Source organism: Sarcophilus harrisii, chromosome X (genome assembly GCF_902635505.1).
Source record: "Sarcophilus harrisii chromosome X, mSarHar1.11, whole genome shotgun sequence".
Lineage (NCBI taxonomy): Eukaryota > Metazoa > Chordata > Mammalia > Dasyuromorphia > Dasyuridae > Sarcophilus > Sarcophilus harrisii.
The window spans coordinates 22,485,566-22,505,427 of record NC_045432.1 but is presented as its reverse complement, the minus strand read 5'-3'; positions in this window follow the sequence as shown (position 1 = coordinate 22,505,427).

Here is a 19,862-nt window from a genome sequence, read left to right as displayed (position 1 = left end):
TGTCTTCTCTTTCTCCTTCTGTCTCTTTCTCCTCTCTTGCTGTTCTCTCCTCCTCTTTCTCATCTTTCAGTTCTTCTCCCATCCTGAAATAAGGAACCATTTCTTGATTAACTCACCACAAAGGATTAATTTCAGCCCATGCCCTGGTCTGCTTGTCCAGTTACTCCCCTGTTACTTTCATAATTGGGGCTATGAGTAATTGAAAGTCAATAATGGGAACTCTAGCCAGCTTGTTGTCTCCTTTTATCAAGAAACCTACTGAAATTTCTTCATCAGATCATCCACTCTGGGACTAGGTCCCCAACTTCTCCCTGATTTCATCAAGCATCTCCCCAACTCCTCCCTGATTCTATCAAACATGCTTTCTCTCCCCCACTCTTCCCTGGTTTCTTCCCCCTTCCTTCCATCTATAAAAATTGCCCCTTCCCAAAGCATGTCACAGAGTCACCTTTGGATTTTGTCTGTGATCTTTTCTTGTAAATAAAGGTGCCTTTTGGCAAAGAAAACACCATCGGGGATTCATCACAAGCGCATTTCCCTTCATGCCTCATCTTTCCAATTGGTCATTGCTCTCCTGAACTTCATCATTAACATTCAACCAGATGGAGCCCAGGGATCTGGGTCAGAACAACATTGCACTTCAGCCATGAAAGGCTGGGAGGGGGGAGGTTCTCCCCAACTGACATATTTGAAAACATCTTTCAATAAATATCTTTTTACTTTTCAGTTATCTTTGATGGGTGCTGTGGTGTTGTGGTTTAGAATTAGGTTTAGAACAAGAGTTTGTGCCACCAAACTGCTGTCAAAGGCCCAGGTGAAGGGTCTAGTCTCTGATACATACTGTGTACATGACTATGTGAGGTACTCACGAGTTAAGTGACTTGCCGTGGACTCCAGAGAGGGTCTGAGGTGACTTTTGATCTCAATTCTTCCTAACTCTCTACTATAACACCCTGTCTCTTCCACCTCTCTTCTTCTCTCCCCATTTCCTTCCTCTCTTTTCTTGTCCTCTCCATTTCCTTCTCCCCATCATTTCTTTCTCTGTCCCTCTCCTTATTTGTCTTTCTCTTCCCCCTTTCTCCCTAGTTGAATCTTCCCCCTTTTCCTTTCTTCCCTCTTATCCCATCCCCCTATTGTTCTTGTGACTCTAGAATGTCCCTGCTGGCATTTTACAGGAAGTGAACAGGATGGACAGAGCACTAATGCTCCAGTCCAGGATGATCTGAGGGAGAATCTGCCCTCAGATGCTCCCTAGCTCTGTGACCATGGGCAAATCACTTCACCTTTCTCTGTCTCTATCTCTTCTTCTGTGAAATGAGCATAAACAGTAACATCTACATCCAGAGTTGTTGTAAGAATCAAATGAGATCGATACTTGTAAAGTGTTTTACTAGAAAACTGCTAAATAAAATAATTATCCTTGGAAGATACAGCTAGAACTCAGGGGGGTGAATGACCTGCTCTCAGCCAATGGCTCCACCCGGGGGTTTGGATGCCATTCTCCTGATTCCCACAATCCTGGTCTTCTCCCTCACCTGCTACCCTGCCCTCATTGACCCCAACCAGCCCTGCTTTGCTAGCCTCCTGACCCCTGCCCTAAGTCAGTGCTGCTTTGAGTGGTCATTTCCGGGAAGAAGCAATGGAAGCCACTTGAACAATGATTTGGGGCTCAGAGGATGGTTCTGAATAGGTCAGAGCCAAATCCCTCCCCTTTCCTGGTCTTGTTTGTGGATAAAGGGGAAATTACATTTAACCCAGACCCCATACCTCCTGCTGGGCATCACTGTCTGTCTGGCTCCTTAGAGCTTTGTCTTTCTAAGGAACAGAGCCACTGTCCCCTCTTCCACAGGGACCACCTGGATCTGTGGTACAATCTCAGAGATTGAAGGGGCCTGAGAGGTCACAACCCCCACCCGCCACCATGAATTCTATTTTCTGGGCTAAATAGCCCTCGTTTCTCTAATTAAACAGGGGGATTTTAGGCTCACCAAGATTCAGCAGACTTAACAGGAAAGGTTCCATGTCCAGCTGTCAATTCCTTCTGTAATTTTGAGGGAGACATTTCCCCTCCCTGAGCCTCAGTATCTTTTTTTGTAAAATCAGTGATTCTTTATGTTTCCCCCTCTATTAAATGAGAAGACTGGACAAGCTAGCATGACTGAGGTTTTTTCCCAAGTTGGGAAGTATATGGTCTTGGGCCAATCACTTCCTCTCCATAGGCCTCAGTTTCTTTCTCTATAAAATGATCAATGATTGATTTTTTATGTTCCCTTCCTCTTCCTGAGCCTCAGTTCCCCTTTCTTTTGAATGAGAGAACTGGACAAGCTAGCATGACTCTGAGTTGTTTTCTAACTTTAGATGTACTTCCTCTTCCTGGGCCTCAGTTTCCCCCTCTCTGAAATGATCAGTGATCCTTCATGTGACTTTTCCCTCCCTGGGCCTCAGTTTCCCCCGCTGTAAAATGAAGGGGAGTGAATCAGATGGCCAATGAGGTCCCTTCCAACTCTAATCTAGACTTAAATTTGAGTGTAGGCTTTGCATTGTACAACAAAGTGTGACCTTTGTGTGATCTTGGCATGACCCTGGAGTGACCTTGGCATGGGCCTTCTCTGCTATATAAAATGATAACCCTGAAGATTCCTTCCCAACTGTTTGGAACTGAATGGCACCAAGGGTGAGGGAATGTTATGGGCCCTAACAATTCTAAATTGAAACATTCTAGCATGGGCAGCCAAGGCTAGGGCTGGGTCCTATACCATCCTACCCCCTCCTTTCCTGGGTTGACAGCTGGCCACACAATCAGGCCTTAGGTCACAAGCTCCCATTGTGACCCGGCTGGGCTCAATTTCTTTATAAAGCAGACAGCGGCTTGAATACAAGCACTTTGACACACTCACTGCACACTAGCCTTACCACCAGCAGTACCTCTCCTGTAGAAAGAAATGGAGCGTCAACAAAAAAATCCTGGGAGAAATGAACCCAAAACCTTGGTGGGCATGAAAAAAACCCAGAAGAGAAGAAACATCGTCTACAGGATGCCATCCAGAACGAGACAGAGTTTTCATAAAATAAAACATCCTAATGACAGTGGTAGGAACGAGATAACAACAACTACTCACCAACTAGCAGGAGCATCAAAACATCTAAAACGGAGGAATACGAAACATCTATCGGGAAGGAAATCAATACATCTAACAGGGAGGAAAGGAGGACATCTAACGGGTCGGAAACCAGGACATCTAACAGGGAGGAAAGGAAGACATCTGATGGGGAAGAAAGCGAAACATCTGACAACGAGGAAGGAAGGGAGACTACCACTGAAACACCTCCTCACCCCCGATAACTCTACCTCCAGCTACACTGATTCTACGTCTGAGTATGGCAGTGACCAAGAATCAAAATTTTGCCTAGAACCCACCAAATGTGAAACCCGGCCATGGTCTAGCGACAATTTATGGTCTAATTTAATATCGACAACAGATTCAGATATAACAGGAGAACCTATTGACATTGATTTCTCCGATGATGAGAGTACTTCCACCACTGATACAAATTCAAGCAAAGTATGGAAAAGGGAACCATCTGGCTCGAAGAGATTATATTCCATAACGTCAAAATCGCCTTGCAGGGACAACCGGGGCAGAAAGAAGAAACGAACTCGCTAACAACAACGAAACAGGATTGGGGAAAGAAGCTAGAGCTGCAATGTAGGACCTACCAAACACCCGCATGGTCATTGACACCTGACTGAATAAAATTGAAAAATCACCTTCACCCAATTGTTCTCTTTGATTTTGTGATGTGTGAATTGATTTTGTGATGTGTGAATTGCTGGGCAGAAATTGGTAGAGAAAAGGAGGAAGGGGAGGGGGAGGAGAGGGAGGGAGGAGGAGGGGAGGGGAAGGAGAGGGAGGGAGGGGGAGGAAGGGGGGTTGAAGGAGAAGAGAGAGAGGCCAGAGGAAAACTGGGTGGACAGCATGTTTCCCAAATTCTTCTACCACCTTGGAACCCTTGTCATAAAAAGTTGGGATGAGTACTTTGGGCTAGCTTGGAGGAAGGACATGTGTGTGTATTCAAACATTTTAAAACATGTTTTAAAAAGCTACATAGGCTTATCAAAATGGTAAACAAGGGGTATTTTTTTTGTTTTTTGTTTTTTTTTTTTTTGGTTTACAAGTTAGATTAGATGAGAGATCCTTAATTTCAATTTATCTGCCCTGGACCCTTTTGTCATAATCTAGAGAAGACCAGGATTTCTTTCCTCATGTTTTTGAAACATTTAAAAAAGCTCCATAAAGTTTAAATTGTATTAGAAATAGCATAGTAGAGATTGTTTTTGGTTTACAGGTTACACTAGATGAAAGAGATTAACCTTTTTCCTGTTCTGGCCCCTTTTGTCATAATCTGGACAAGGTCAGGGCCCCCCTTCCTCAGAATCATGTTTTTAAAAGATTCAAAAAAGCTCCATAAAGTCACAAATTGTGTTAGAACTGGTATAGTAGAAAGTGTTTTTGGTTTACATGTTAGACTACATGAGAGATCCTTAACATGTTTTCTGTTCTGGCCCCTTTTGTTCTGGCCCCATTTGTCATAATCTGGAGAAGCCCAAGGCCCCCTTCCTCACAATCATGTTTTTAAAACATTTTAAAAAGCTCCATAAAGTTACAAATTGTATTAGAAATGGTAGAGTAGAAATTGTTTTTGGTTTACAGGTTAGACTAGATGAGAGATCCTTAACCTTTTTTTTTCTATTTTGGCCCCTTTTGTCATAATCTGGACAAGCCCAGGGCCCCTTTCCTCACAATAAGGTTTTTAGAACATTGAAAATAGCTCCATAAAGTTACAATTGTATTAGAAATGGTATAACAGAGATTGTTTTTGGTTTATATGTTAGACTACATGAAAGATCCTTAAGTTTTTTCTGTCCTGGCCCCTTCTGTCATAATCTAGAGAAGAGCAGGGCCCCTCCCTCGCCATCATGTTTTTAAACTATTTAAAAGAAGCTCCATAAACTTGCAAATTTTATAAGAAATGGTATAATAGAGATTGTTTTTGGTGTTTATGTTAGACTACATGAGAAATTCTTAACCTTTTTTCTGCTCTTGCCCCTTTCGTCATAATCTGGAGAAGCCCAGGGACCCCTTCCTCACAGTCATGTTTTTAAAACATATTTTAAAGAACCACACAAGCTTACAAATGGTATTGAAACCTAGTGATGGAAATCTAAACAACTGCAAGTTTACACATCCAATTTCAAGAGCCATTGGCCTGAATGGTCTCATGACCTCCACTGACAAAATTCCAGAATTCTTTTAACAATCAGTTAACTGCCCTGTACAGAGCAGAATGAGCCCAGGTTCTCTGGCTCCAGGCCGGGTACTCTGCTGCCTCCCTGCCCCCCCAGCCTTTAAAGGCACCCTTTCCCAAACGAAAGGGGGAGGGAAGGCTCCATTGTAGCCAGGCTCTCCTGGCTACAGGAGATGGCCGCTTGTTCCTAAAAATTGTTTCCAAATTCAAGGGTTCTTGGAACCCAACTCCGCTAACTCTCACTTTACAGATAAGGAAACTGGGGCCCCCAAAGAAATGACTTGCCAAAGATGGAAGCTGGCCTGCTCTCCAGGTCTAGAGTTGCCATTCAATTATCTGAGAATCCATGCACTTGATGAGAGAGCTTTAACGTTTTTATGAACTAGGCTCTTTTTTCATAATCTAGAAAAGCCCAGGGCCCCCTTCCTCAAAATCATGCTTTTAGAAATTCAAAAAAGCTCTATAAAGTGACAAATTGCTTAAGAATTAGTATAGAAGAAATGGTTTTTGGTTTACAAATTAGACTAGATGAGAGATCCTTAACCTTTTTTCTATTCTGGCCCCTTTTGTCATAATCTGGAGAAGCCCAGGGCCCCCTTCCTAACAATCATGGTTTTAGAGTATTGAAAAAAGCTCCATAAAGTTATATTTGTATTAGAAATGGTATAATACAGATTGTTTTTGGTTTATATATCAGACTACATGAGAGATCCTTAACCTTTTTCATGACCTGGTCCCTTTGGTCATAATCTGAAGAAGCCCAGGACCCCCTTCGTCAGAATCATGTTTTTAAAACATTGAAAAAAGCTCAAAAAAGTTACAAATTGTACACGAAATGATATAGTAGAGATTATTGTTTATTTATATGTTAGACTATATGAGAGATCCTTAAATTTTTTCTATTCTGGCCCCTTTGGTTATAATCTGGAAAAGCCCAGGGCCCCCTTCCTGACAATCATGTTTTTAAAAAACTGAAAAAAAAGCTCCATAAAGTTACAAATTCTTTAATAAATGGTATAATAGAGATTGTTTTTGATTTACAGATTAAACTAGATAAGAGATGCTTAACCTTTTTACTGTTATGGCCCCTTTAGTCATATTCTGGAGAAGCCCAGTGCACCCTTCCACATAGTCATGTTTTTTAAATATTAAAAAAGCTTCATAACATTACAAATTGTAGAAGAAATGGCATAGTAGAGATAGTTCATGGTTTACAGGTTAGACTACATGAGAGATCCTTAACCTTTTTAATTCTGATTTGTAATAATCTAGAGAAGCACAGAGACCCTTTCGTCACAATCATGGTTTAAGAACACTGAAAAAAGCTCCATAAAGTTACACATTGTACTAGAAATGGTAAAGTAGAAATTGTTTTTAGTGTACAGGCTAGACTAGATGAGAGATCCTTAACCTTTTTCTGTTCTGGCCCCTTTTGTCATAATCTGGAAAAGCCCAGAGCCCCCTTCCTCACAATCATGTTTTTAAAACATTGAACACAGCTCAATAAAGTTACAGATTGCATTAGAAATGGTATAATAGAAATTGTTTTGGGTTTACAGGTTAGACTAAGATGAGAGATCCTTAACCTTTTTTGTTCTGTTTTGTAATAATCTAGAGAAGCCCAGGGACCCTTTCCTCACAATCATGGTTTAAGAACACTGAAAAAAGCTCCATCAAGTTACACATTGTACTGGAAATGGTAAAGTAGAAACTGTTTTTGGTTTACAGGTTAGACTAGATGAGAGATCCTTAACCTTTTTTCTGTTCTGGCTCTTTTGTCATAATCTGGAGAAACCCAGGGCCCCCTTTCTCACAATCATGGTTTTAGAACATTGAAAAAAGCTCCATAAAGTTGCAGTTGTATTCGAAATGGTATAATAGAGACTGTTTTTGGTTTATATGCTAGACTACATGACAGATCGTTAACTTTTTTTCTGTTCTGGCCACTTTTGTCATAATGTGGATAAGCCCAGCGCCCCCTTCCTCACAATCATGGTTTTAGAACATTGAAAAAAGCTCCATAAAATTACAAATTGTACTAGAAATTGTATAGTAGAGATTATTGTTGGTATACAGGTTAGACTAGATGAGAGATCCTTAAACTTTTTTTCCTGTTCTGGCCCTTTTTGTCATAATGTGGAGAAGCACACGGCCCACTTCCTCACATTATTAGAACATTTTAAAAAGCTCCATAAAGTTGTAAATTTTACAAGAAATGGCATAGTAGAAGATTGTTTTGGTTTACAAACTAAACTAGATTAGAGATCCTTAACCTTTTTTCTGTTCTGGCCCCGTTTGTCATAATGTGGAGAAGGCCAGGGGCCCTTCCTCACAATCATGGTTTTAGAACATTGAAAAAAGCTCCATAAAATTACAAATTGTACTAGAAATTGTATAGTAGAGATTATTGTTGGTATACAGGTTAGACTAGATGAGAGATCCTTAAACTTTTTTTCCTGTTCTGGCCCTTTTTGTCATAATGTGGAGAAGCACACGGCCCACTTCCTCACATTATTAGAACATTTTAAAAAGCTCCATAAAGTTGTAAATTTTACAAGAAATGGCATAGTAGAAGATTGTTTTGGTTTACAAACTAAACTAGATTAGAGATCCTTAACCTTTTTTCTGTTCTGGCCCCGTTTGTCATAATGTGGAGAAGGCCAGGGGCCCTTCCTCACAATCATGGTTTAGAACACAGAAAAAAGCTACATAAAGTTACAATTGTATTAGAAATGGTCTACTAGATATTGTTTTTGCTTTATATATAAGTTAGACTACATGAGAGATCCTTAACTTTTTTCTATTCTGGCCCTTTGGTCATAATCTGGAAAAGCCCAGGGCCCCCTTCCTCACAATCATGTTTTTAAAACACTGAAAAAAGCTCAATAAAGTTACAAATTGTTTAATAAATGTTATAGTAGAAATTGTTTTTGGTTTACATATAAGACTAGATGAGTGATCCTTAACCTTTTTCATGCCCTGGCCCCTTTTGTCAGAAACTGGAGAAGCCCAGGATCCCCTTCCTCACAATCATGGTTTTAGAACATTGAAAAAAGCTCCATAAAGTTACAGTTGTATTAGAAATAGTATAACAGAGATTGTTTTTGGTTTATATGTTAGACTACATGAGAGATCCTTAACTTTTTTCTATTCTGGCCTCTTTGGTCATAATCTGGAAAAGCCCAGGGCCCCCTTCCTCACAATCATGTTTTGAAAACATTGAAAACAGCTCAATAAAGTTACAACTTGTTTAATAAATGGTATAGTAGAGATTATTTTTGGTTTACAGATTAGACTAGATGAGAGATCCTTAACCTTTTTTCTGTTCTGGCCCCTTTTGTCATAATCGGAGCAGCCCAGGACTCTCAACCTAATAATCATGTTATTAGAACATTTAAAAAAGCTCCATCAAGTTACAAATTGTACTAGAAATAGTAAAGTAGAAATTGTTTTTGGTTTACAGGTTAGACTAGATGCGAGATCCTTAAACTTTTTTCTGTTCTGAACTCTTTTGTCATAATCTGGAGAAGCCCAGGATCCCCTTCGTCATAATCATGTTTTTAAAACATTGAAAAAAGTTCAAAAAACTTACAAATTGTTCAAGAAATGGTATAGTAGAGATTGTTTTTGGTTTATATGTGAGAGTACATGAGAGATCCTTAACCTTTTTCATGTGCTAGCCCCTTTTGTCATAATCTGGAGAAACCCAGGACCCCCTTCCTCCTAATCATGTTTGTGAAACATTGAAAAAAGCTCTATAAACTTACAAATTCTGTTAGAAATGGTATAGTAGAGATCGTTTTTGGTTTACAGGTTAGACTAGATGACAGATCTTTAACCTTTTTCTGAACTAGCTCCTTTTTTCATATTCTGGAGAAGCCCAGGCCCCCCTTCCTCACAATCACGTTATTAGAACATTTAAAAAATTCCATAAAGTTACAAATTGTGTTAGAAATTGTATAGAAGAGATGGTTTTTGGTTTACAGTTTAGACTAGATGAGAGATCGTTAACCGTTTTTCGCTTCTGGCCCCTTTTGTCATAATCTGTAGAAGCCCAGGGTCCCCTTCCTTACAGTCTTGTTTTTAAAACATATTTTAAAGAACCACACAAGCTTACAAATTGTATTGAAACCCAGTGATGGAAATCTAAACAAATGCAAGCTTAGTTCGAGAACCCTTGGCCTGGATGGTCTCATGACCTCCACTGACAAAATTCCAGAATTCTTTTAACAATCAGTTAACTGCCCTGTACAGAGCAGAATGAGCCTAGGTTCTCTGGCTCCAGGCCGGGTACTCTGCTGCCTCCCACCACCCCTAGCCTTTAAATTCACCCTCTCCCAAATGTAAGGGGGAAGGAAAGCTCTATTATAGCCAGGCTCTCCCCTCTCCAGCCATCTCTGGGAAAGATGGCCACTTGTTCCTAAAAATTGTTTCCAAATTCAAGAATTCTTGGAACCTAACTCCGCTAACTCTCACTTTACAGATAAGGAAACTGGGGTCCCCAAAGAAATGACTTCCTAAGATGGAAGCTGTCCTGCTCTCCAGGTCTAGAGTTGCCATTCAATTCTCTGAGAATCCATGCACTTGATGAGAGACCTTTAACGTTTTTCTGAAATAAGCCCTTTTTTCATAATCTAGAAAAGACCAGGCCCCCTTCCTGAAAATCATGTTTTTAGAACATTCAAAAAGCTCTATAAAGTTACCAATTGTTTTTGAAATGTTATAGTAGAGATTGTTTTTGGTTTACAGGTTGAACTAAATGAGAAATCCTTAGCCGTTTTCTATTCTGGCCCCTTTTGTCATAATCTGGAGAAGCCGAGGGCCCCCTTCATTACAATCATGGTTTTAGAGTATTGAAAAAAGCTCCATAAAGTCACAATTGTACTAGAAATGGTATAATAGAGATTGTTTTTGGTTTATATGTTAGACTACATGAGAGATCCTTAACCTTTTTCGTGACCTGGTCCCTTTTGTCATAATCTGGAGAAGCCCAGGTTACCCTTCCTCACAATCATGGTTTAAGACCATTGAAAAAAGTTTCATAAACTTACAATTATATTGAAAATGGTATAACAGAGATTGTTTTTAGTTTATATGTTAGACTACATGAGAGAACCTTAATGTTTTACTATTCCAGCCCCTTTTGTCATAATCTGGAAAGTCCAGGGCCCCCTTCCTCACAATCATGTTTTGAAAACATTGAAAACAGCTCAATAAAGTTACAAATTGTTTAATAAATGGTATAGTAGAGATTGTTTTTGGTTTACAGATTAGACTAGATGAGAGATCCTTAACCTTTTTTCTGTTCTGGTCCCTTTTGTCATAATCGGAGAAGCCCAGGACCACCAACCTCATAATCATGCTATTAGAACATTTAAAAAAGCTCCATACAGTAACAAATTATACTAGAAATGGTAAAGTAGAAATAGTTTTTGGTTTACAGGTTAGACTAGATGAGAGATCCTTAAACATTTTTCTGTTCTGAACTCTTTTGTCATAATCTGGAGAAGCCCAGGACCACCTTCCTCATAATCATGTTTTTAAAACATTGAAAAAAGCTCAAAAAATTTACAAATTGTACAAGAAATGGTATAGTAGAGATTGTTTTTGTTTAATGTTAGACTACATGAGAGATCCTTAACCTTTTTTGTGCCCTGGCCCCTTTTGTCATAATCTGGAGAAGCCCAGGGCCCCCTTCCTCACAATCATGTTTTAGAACATTGAAAAGAGCTCCATAAAGTTACAATTGTATTAGAAATGGTATAATAGAGATTGTTTTTGGTTTACAGATTAGACTAGATGAGAGATCCTTAACCTTTTTTCTGTTCTGGCCCCTTTTGTCATAATCTGGAAAAGCCCAGGGCCCCCTTCCTCACAATCATGTTTTTAAAACACTGAACAAAGCTCCATAAAGTTACAAATTGTTTAATAAATGGTATACTAGAGATTGTTTTTGGTTTACAGATTAGACTAGATAAGAGATCTTTAACCTTTTTTTCTGTTCTGGCCCCTTTTGTCATAATCTGGAGAAGCCCAGGGCCCCCTCCCTCACAATCATGGTTTTAGAACATTGAAAAAAGCTCCATAAAGTTACAGTTGTATTAGAAATGGTATAACAGAGATTGTTTTTGGTTTATATGTTAGACTACATGAGAGATCCTTAACTTTTTTCTATTCTGGCCCCTTTGGTCATAATCTGGAAAAACCCAGGGCCCCCTTCCTCACAATCATATTTTTTAAACATTGAAAAAAGCTCAATAATGTTACAAATCGTTTAATAAATGGTATAGTAGAGATTGTTTTTGATTTACAGATTAAACTAGATGAGAGATCCTTAACCTTTCTTTTTTGCCCTGGAACCTTTTGTCATAATCTGAAAAAGCCCAGGGCCCCCTCCCTCACAATCATGTTTTTAAAACACTGAACAAAGCTCCATAAAGTTACAAATTGTTTAATAAATGGTATAGTAGAGATTGTTTTTGGTTTACAGATTAGACTAGGTGAGAGATCTTTAACCTTTTTTCTGTTCTGGCCCCTTTTGTCAAAATCTGGACAAGGCCAGGACCCCCTTCCTCACAATCATGTTTTTAAAACACTGAAAAAAGCTCAATAATGTTACAAATTGTTTAATAAATGGAATAGTAGAGATTGTTTTTTGTTTACAGATCTCACTAGATGAGAGATCCTTAACCTTTTTCCTGTTCTGGCCTCTTTTGTCATAATCTGGAGAAGCCCAGGGCCCCCTTCCTCATAATCATGGTATTAGAACATTTAAAAAGCTCCATACAGTTACAAATTGCACTAGAAATTTTATAGTAGAGATTGTTTTGGTTTACACATTAGACTAGATGAGAGATCCTTAACTTTTTTTTTCTGTTCTGGCCCCTTTTGTCATAATCTGGACAAGGCCAGGACCCCCTTCCTCATAATCATATTAGAACATTTAAAGAAGCTCCATGAAGTTCCAAATTGTATTAGAAATGTTAAAGAAAAGATTGTTTTTGGTCTACAAGTTGGACTACATCAGAGATCCTTAACCTTTTTTTTTTTGCCCTGGACCCTTTTCTCATGATCTGAAAAAGCCCAGGGCCCCCTTCCTCAGAATTATATTTTTAAATCATTGAAAAATGTTCAATAAAGTTACAGATTGTATTAGAAATGTAATAATACAGATTGTTTTTAGTTAATATGTTAGACTACATAGAGATCCTTAACCTTTTTCTATTCTGCCTTTGTCATAATCTGGAAAAGCCCAGGGCCCCTTCCTCACAATCATGTTTTAAAACACTGAACAAAGCCCCATAAAGTTACAAATTTTTAATAAATGGTATAGTAGGATTGTTTTTGGTTTACAAATTACACTAGATAGAGATCTTTAATCTTTTTCTGTTCTGGCCTCTTTTGTCATAATCTGAGAAGCCAGGGCCCCTTCCTCATAATCATGTTATTAGAAACATTTAAAAGCTCCATACAGTTACAAATTGCACTAGAAATTTTATAGTAGAGATTGTTTTTGGTTTACACGTAAGACTAGATGAGAGATACTTAACTTTTTCTTTCTGTTCTGGCCTCTTTTGTCATAATTTGGAGAAGCCCAGGATTCCCTTCCTCACAGTCATGTTTTTAATACATTGAAAAAAGCTCCATAAACTAACAAATTGTGTTAGAAATGGTACAGTAGAGATTGGTTTGGCTTACAGATTAAAACCATGAGGAGATCCTTAACATTTTCTCTATTCTGCCCCATTTTTTCATAACCTGGAGAAGCCCAGGGCCCCCTTCCTCACAATCCTATTTTTAAAATATTTTAAAAAGACACATAAAGTTACAAATTGTACTAGGAATGGTTAATGAAGATTGTTTTTGGTTTTATTTTAGACTCAATGAAATTCTTAACTTTTTTCTGCCCTGGCCCCTTTTGTAATAATCTGGAAAAGCCCAGGGCAGCCTTCCACACAGGCATGTTTTTTAAACATTGAAAAAAGCTTCATAACATTACAAATTGTAGAAGAAATGGTATAGTAGAGATTGTTTTTGATTTACAGATTAGACTAGATGAGAGATCCTTAACTTTTGTTTTTTGCCCTGGAACCTTTTGTCATAATCTGAAAAAGCCCAGGGCCCCCTTCCTCAGAATTATATTTTTAAATCATAGAAAAATGCTCAATAAAGTTACAGATTGTATTAGAAATGTAATAATACTGATTGTTTTTGGTTAATATGTTAGACTACATGAGAGATCCTTAACCTTTTTTCTATTCTGGCCCCTTTTGTCATGATCTGGAAAGGCCCAAGGCAGCCTTCCACACAGGCATGTTTTCTAAACATTGAAAAAAGCTTCATAACATTACAAATTGTAGAAAAAATGGTATAGTAGAGATTGTTTATGGTTTACAGGTTAGACTAGATGAGAGATCCTTAAACTTTTTTCTGTTCTGGCTTCTTTTGTCATAATCTGGAGAAGCCCAGGTTACCCTTCCTCACAATCATGGTTTAAGACCATTGAAAAAAGCTCCATAAACTTACAATTGTATTGAAAATGGTATAACAGAGATTGTTTTCGGTTTATATGTTAGACTACATGAGAGATCCTTAATGTTTTACTATTCCAGCCCCTTTTGTCATAATCTGGAAAAGTCCAGGGCCCCCTTCCTCACAATCATGTTTTGAAAACATTGAAAACAGCTCAATAAAGTTACAAATTGTTTAATAAATGGTATAGTAGAGATTGTTTTTGGTTTACAGATTAGACTAGATGAGAGATCCTTAACCTTTTTTCTGTTCTGGTCCCTTTTGTCATAATCGGAGAAGCCCAGGACCCCCAACCTCATAATCATGCTATTAGAACATTTAAAAAAGCTCCATACAATTACAAATTATACTAGAAATGGTAAAGTAGAAATAGTTTTTGGTTTACAGGTTAGACTAGATGAGAGATCCTTAAATATTTTTCTGTTCTGAACTCTTTTGTCATAATCTGGAGAAGCCCAGGACCACCTTCCTCATAATCATGTTTTTAAAACATTGAAAAAAGCTCAAAAAATTTACAAATTGTACAAGAAATGGTATAGTAGAGATTGTTTTTGTTTAATGTTAGACTACATGAGAGATCCTTAACCTTTTTTGTGCCCTGGCCCCTTTTGTCATAATCTGGAGAAGCCCAGGGCCCCCTTCCTCACAATCACGTTTTAGAACTTTGAAAAAAGTTCCATAAAGTTACAATTGTATTAGGAATGGTATAATAGAGGTTGTTTTTGGTTCATATGTTAGACTACACGAGAGATCCTTAGCTCATTTCTATTCTGGCCCCTTTTGTCATGATCTGGAAAAGCCCAGGGCCCCCTTCCTCACAATCATGTTTTTAAAACACTGACAAAGCTCCTAAAGTTACAAATTGTTTAATAAATGGTATACTAGAGATTGTTTTTGGTTTACAGATTAGACTAGATAAAGAGATCTTTAACCTTTTTTCTGTTCTGGCCCCTTTTGTCATAATCTGGAGAAGCCAGGGTCCCCTTCCTCACAATCATGGTTTTAGAACATTGAAAAAGCTCCCATAAAAGTTACAGTTGTATTACAAATGGTATAACAGAGATTGTTTTTGGTTTATATGTTAGACTACATGAGAGATCCTTAACTTTTTTCTATTCTGGCCCCTTTGGTCATAATCTGGAAAAGCCCAGGGCCCCCTCCCTCACAATTATGTTTTTAAAACACTGAACAAAGCTCCATAAAGTTACAAATTGTTTAATAAATGGTATAGTAGAGATTGTTTTTGGTTTACAGATTAGACTAGATGAGAGATCTTTAACCTTTTTTCTGTTCTGGCCCCTTTTGTCATAATCTGGACAAGGCCAGGACCCCCTTCCTCACAATCATGTTTTTAAAACACTGAAAAAAGCTCAATAATGTTACAAATTGTTTAATAAATGGAATAGTAGAGATTGTTTTTTGTTTACAGATCTCACTAGATGAGAGATCCTTAACCTTTTTCCTGTTCTGGCCTCTTTTGTCATAATCTGGAGAAGCCCAGGGCCCCCTTCCTCATAATCATGGTATTAGAACATTTAAAAAGCTCCATACAGTTACAAATTGCACTAGAAATTTTATAGTAGAGATTGTTTTGGTTTACACATTAGACTAGATGAGAGATCCTTAACTTTTTTTTTTCTGTTCTGGCCCCTTTTGACATAATCTGGACAAGGCCAGGACCCCCTTCCTCATAATCATATTAGAACATTTAAAGAAGCTCCATGAAGTTCCAAATTGTATTAGAAATGTTAAAGAAAAGATTGTTTTTGGTCTACAAGTTGGACTACATCAGAGATCCTTAACCTTTTTTTTTTTGCCCTGGACCCTTTTCTCATGATCTGAAAAAGCCCAGGGCCCCCTTCCTCAGAATTATATTTTTAAATCATTGAAAAATGTTCAATAAAGTTACAGATTGTATTAGAAATGTAATAATACAGATTGTTTTTGGTTAATATGTTAGACTACATGAGAGACCCTTAACCTTTTTCGTGCCCTGGCCCCTTTTGTCATAATCTGGAGAAGCCCAGGGCCCCATTCCTCACAATCACGTTTTAGAACTTTGAAAAAAGTTCCATAAAGTTACAATTGTATTAGGAATGGTATAATAGAGGTTGTTTTTGGTTCATATGTTAGACTACACGAGAGATCCTTAGCTCATTTCTATTCTGGCCCCTTTTGTCATGATCTGGAAAAGCCCAGGGCCCCCTTCCTCACAATCATGTTTTTAAAACACTGAACAAAGCTCCATAAAGTTACAAATTGTTTAATAAATGGTATACTAGAGATTGTTTTTGGTTTACAGATTAGACTAGATAAGAGATCTTTAACCTTTTTTTTCTGTTCTGGCCCCTTTTGTCATAATCTGGAGAAGCCCAGGGTCCCCTTCCTCACAATCATGGTTTTAGAACATTGAAAAAAGCTCCATAAAGTTACAACTTGTTTAATAAATGGTATAGTAGAGATTGTTTTTGGTTTATAGATTAGACTAGATGAGAGATCTTTAACCTTTTTTCTGTTCTGGCCCCTTTTGTCATAATCTGGACAAGGCCAGGACCCCCTTCCTCACAATCATGTTTTTAAAACACTGAAAAAAGCTCAATAATGTTACAAATTGTTTAATAAATGGTATAGTAGAGATTGTTTTTGGTTTACAGATTAGACTAGATGAGAGATCCTTAACCTTTTTCCTGTTCTGGCCCCTTTTGTCATAATCTGGAGAAGCCCAGGGCCCCCTTCCTCACAATCATGTTTTTAAAACACTGAACAAAGCTCCATAAAGTTACAAATTGTACAAGAAATGGTATAGTAGAGATTGTTTTTGGTTTACAGATTAGACTAGATGAGAGATCCTTAACCTTTTTTCTGTTCTGGCCCCTTTTGTCATAATCTGGACAAGGCCAGGACCCCCTTCCTCATAATCATATTAGAACATTTAAAGAAGCTCCATGAAGTTCCAAATTGTATTAGAAATGTTAAAGAAAAGATTGTTTTTGGTCTACAAGTTGGACTACATCAGAGATCCTTAACCTTTTTTTTTTTGCCCTGGACCCTTTTCTCATGATCTGAAAAAGCCCAGGGCCCCCTTCCTCAGAATTATATTTTTAAATCATTGAAAAATGTTCAATAAAGTTACAGATTGTATTAGAAATGTAATAATACAGATTGTTTTTGGTTAATATGTTAGACTACATGAGAGATCCTTAACCTTTTTTCTATTCTGGCCCCTTTTGTCATAATCTGGAAAAGCCCAGGGCCCCCTTCCTCACAATCATGTTTTTAAAACACTGAACAAAGCTCCATAAAGTTACAAATTGTTTAATAAATGGTACAGTAGAGATTGTTTTTGGTTTACAAATTACACTAGATGAGAGATCTTTAACCTTTTTTCTGTTCTGGCCTCTTTTGTCATAATCTGGAGAAGCCCAGGGCCCCCTTCCTCATAATCATGTTATTAGAACATTTAAAAAGCTCCATACAGTTACAAATTGCACTAGAAATTTTATAGTAGAGATTGTTTTGGTTTACACGTAAGACTAGATGAGAGATAATTAACTTTTTTTTTCTGTTCTGGCCTCTTTTGTCATAATCTGGAGAAGCCCAGGATTCCCTTCCTCACAGTCATGTTTTTACACATTGAAAAAAGCTCCATAAACTAACAAATTGTGTTAGAAATGGTACAGTAGAGATTGGTTTGGCTTACAGATTAAACTACATGAGAGATCCTTAACATTTTCTCTATTCTGCCCCATTTTTTCATAACCTGGAGAAGCCCAGGGCCCCCTTCCTCACAATCCTATTTTTAAAATATTTTAAAAAGACACATAAAGTTACAAATTGTACTAGGAATGGTATAATGAAGATTGTTTTTGGTTTATGTGTTAGACTACATGAGAGATCCTTAACTTTTTTCTGCCCTGGCCCCTTTTGTAATAATCTGGAAAAGCCCAGGGCAGCCTTCCACACAGGCATGTTTTTTAAACATTGAAAAAAGCTTCATAATGTTACAAATTGTAGAAGAAATGGTATAGTAGAGATTGTTTATGGGTTACAGATTAGACTAGATGAGAGATCCTTAGCTTTTTTCTTTTCTGGCCCCTTTTGTCATGATCTGGAAAAGCCCAGGGCCCCCTCCCTCACAATCATGTTTTTAAAACACTGAACAAAGCTCCATAAAGTTACAACTTGTTTAATAAATGGTATAGTAGAGATTGTTTTTGGTTTACAGATTAGACTAGATGAGAGATCTTTAACCTTTTTTCTGTTCTGGCCCCTTTTGTCATAATCTGGAGAAGCCCAGGGCCCCCTTCCTCATAATCATGTTATTAGAACATTTAAAAAAGCTCCATAAAGTTACAAATTGCACTAGAAATTTTATAGTAGAGATTGTTTTGGTTTACACATAAGACTAGATGAGAGATCCTTAACTTTTTTTTTCTGTTCTGGCCTCTATTGTCATAATCTGGAGAAGCCCAGGGCCCCTTCCTCACAATCATGGTTTTAGAACATTGAAAAAAGCTCCATAAAGTTACAATTGTATTGAAAATGGTATAACAGAGATTGTTTTCGGTTTATATGTTAGACTACATGAGAGATCCTTAATGTTTTCTGTTCTGGCCCCTTTTGTCATAATCTGGAGAAGCCCAGGGCCCCCTTCCTCACAATCATGTTTTTAGAACATTGAAAAAAGCTCCATAAAGTTACAAATTGTATTATAAATGGTATAGTAGAGATTGTTTTTGGTTTACAGATTAGACTAGATGAGAGATCCTTAACCTTTTTTCTGTTCTGGTCCCTTTTGTCATAATCGGAGAAGCCCAGGACCCCCAACCTCATAATCATGCTATTAGAACATTTAAAAAAGCTCCATACAATTACAAATTATACTAGAAATGGTAAAGTAGAAATAGTTTTTGGTTTACAGGTTAGACTAGATGAGAGATCCTTAAACATTTTTCTGTTCTGAACTCTTTTGTCATAATCTGGAGAAGCCCAGGGCCCCCTTCCTCACAATCACGTTTTAGAACTTTGAAAAAAGTTCCTAAAGTTACAATTGTATTAGGAATGGTATAATAGAGATTGTTTTTGGTTCATATGTTAGACTACACGAGAGATCCTTAGCTCATTTCTATTCTGGCCCCTTTTGTCATGATCTGGAAAAGCCCAGGGCCCCCTTCCTCACAATCATGTTTTTAAAACACTGAACAAAGCTCCATAAAGTTACAAATTGTTTAATAAATGGTATAGTAGAGATTGATTTTGGTTTACAGATTAGACTAGATAAGAGATCTTTAACCTTTTTTTCTGTTCTGGCCCCTTTTGTCATAATCTGGAGAAGCCCAGGGCCCCCTTCCTCATAATCATGTTATTAGAACATTTAAAAAAGCTCCATAAAGTTACAAATTCTACTAGAAATTGTATAGTCGAGATTGTTGTTGGTATACAAGTTAGACTAGATGAGAGACCCTTAACCTTTTTTTCTGTTCTGGACCTTTTTGTCATAATCTGGAGAAGCGCAGGGCCCACTTCCTCACGTTATTAGAACATTTTAAAAAGCTCCATAATGTTGTAAATTTTACAAGAACTGGTATAGTAGAGATTGTTTTGGTTTACAGATTAAACTAGATTAGAGATCCTTAACCTTTTTTCTGTTATGGCCCCTTTTGTCATAATCTGGAGAAGCCCAGGGCCCCCTTTTTCATATTCATGTTATTAGAATATTGAAAAAAGCTCCATGCAGTTACAAATTATACAAGAAATGGCATAGTAGAGATTGCTTTGGTTTACAGATTAAACTAGATGAGAGATCCTTAACCTTTTTTCTGTTCTGGCCCCTTTTGTCATAATCTGAAGAAGCCCAGGGCCCCCTTCCTCACAATCATGGTTTTAAAACATTTTAAAAAGCTCCGTAATGTTCCAAATTGTACTAGAAATGGTATAGCAGAAATTGTTTTTGGTTTATATGTTAGACTACATGAGAGATCCTTAACCTTTTTCATGCCCTGGGCCCTTTTGTCATAATCTGT